The sequence below is a fragment of the Mus pahari genome, chromosome 14 (genome assembly GCF_900095145.1).
Source record: "Mus pahari chromosome 14, PAHARI_EIJ_v1.1, whole genome shotgun sequence".
Classification (NCBI taxonomy): domain Eukaryota; kingdom Metazoa; phylum Chordata; class Mammalia; order Rodentia; family Muridae; genus Mus; species Mus pahari.
Window position 1 is genome coordinate 11,222,483 of NC_034603.1, and position 1,806 is coordinate 11,224,288.

Here is a 1,806-nt window from a genome sequence, read left to right on the forward strand (position 1 = left end):
TCTCTCTCTCTCTCTCTCTCTCTCTCTCTCTCTTTCATCTCAAAGTTAAAGGTTAAAGGGCAGAGCCAAGAAGAAGGTTAAAGGGTGTCTTTTGTCATCTGGTCAACTGGACCTGAAGAAGCTGAAGCCTCCTACATGACATTTTTCATATAAAGGTGCACGTGCTTCCCACGGCATCCATAGTGGGGGAATGCCCAGCCCTAAGAATACCCACACAAGTGTGGATCATAAGGGAAGAAAATGGAGGCTATAGTTGTTACAGTTGTCTACCCTGGGAAACTGGCCTCAATGCATACCTGTAGCATATTGTACTAACTTACACTAACTGATGTGGAAAAAAAAAAATCTTAACTGTGGGTTGGACCATTGCCTGACCATTATAAATCAAGAAGGAGGGTGAGCACCATCAGGCATGCAGTTAGTGTTCCTTTCTGCCATCAGTGAGATGTGAATGGCTGCTTATAGCTCCCACTGCCTTGACTTCCAGCCACTATGGACCTCAAACTTTGTGCAAGTAGAAACCTTTTCAGCTTTTGTCAGAGGGGCAGAAGGGAATGGAAGAATGAACAGGAAGAAAATGGAAACGGGTGTGACAAGGCAAAAGGGAATGAAGGAAAGGAGATGGGAAGAAGAACCATGAGAGGAAAGGCAAGGGAGGGAAGAGGGAGTGGGGGCAATGGGGGAAGAGTTAAAAACAATCACAAAGGAGCCAGAACTCTGCTCAAAGCTGGCAACCTTTCACAAGTTGTTTGCCAAACCTTTATTTATTCATTTTGACTCCTCATTCCACTTGCCAGGAATTTATTTGAACAGTTCAAGAACCTTAAAATGAAGCTATTGATGCATACAAAGTACAAAATGATTAATAAGTAAAAACTTTTAAAATGTTTACAAGATGCCTGCGAAAATCAAATGATTGGGATTATGTGCATGTGAAGTGAGCTTTTCTGCATCCAGGGCTAGCACATAGTAGGAACTATATCTTTGGCAACTCTCCCAGGAGGAATGTGGAATACCCAGGATGGCCTATTTGATACCCAGTGTTTATAATGGGCAAAGAAAAGCAAATGCCTTTAGGGCGTTCTAACAGTGAATGAAGAGCCTGGGCTTTCTTTTTCCTCTCCCAGTTTACTAGGCTTCTCAAGAGAACATAAGCAGTAGGGCATATGTTTGTACTTGGAGATATTTGACATAAGAAATCTCCTCATATGATTATGAAAAGACATGTTCAAAACCTTTAGTGTGAACCAGTAGGCTGAGGCTCAGAAGAACATCCAATGTTTTTGTCCAGGATCAAAGACCATGTACTGGTAGAGTTCCAATCTTCTCAGAGGGTGGTCAATCTTGGGGTCTTCAGCTGATTGGTGGTAACAGCACCAATATAGGAATAATATTATTTTTACACACACACATCTGTGTATATATATATATATATATATATATATATATATATATATATATATGATTTTTTTGAGAATATTATATATGATTACTGTATTTATCTACCAATTCCTTCAGTGGCTGCCCTTGACTCCCATTAAAATTTGTGACTTCTTTAATTGTGTGTATGTGTGTGTGTGTGTGTGTGTGTGTGTGTGTGTTTTCTACAGAATCTGTTTTGTAATGCTTAGATGTAAATGCATTTGGAATTGAAATTTGGGCTTAGATAATCTATCTAGGAGGTCATCCATGAAGAAAACTAATTCTCCATCTCTCAGTAATCACCAATTGCTGAATCTCTTCATCTGGGAATAGGAACCTTGTGAAATTAACCCTATTCAAAATGTCAACTGATGTTGTCATTAC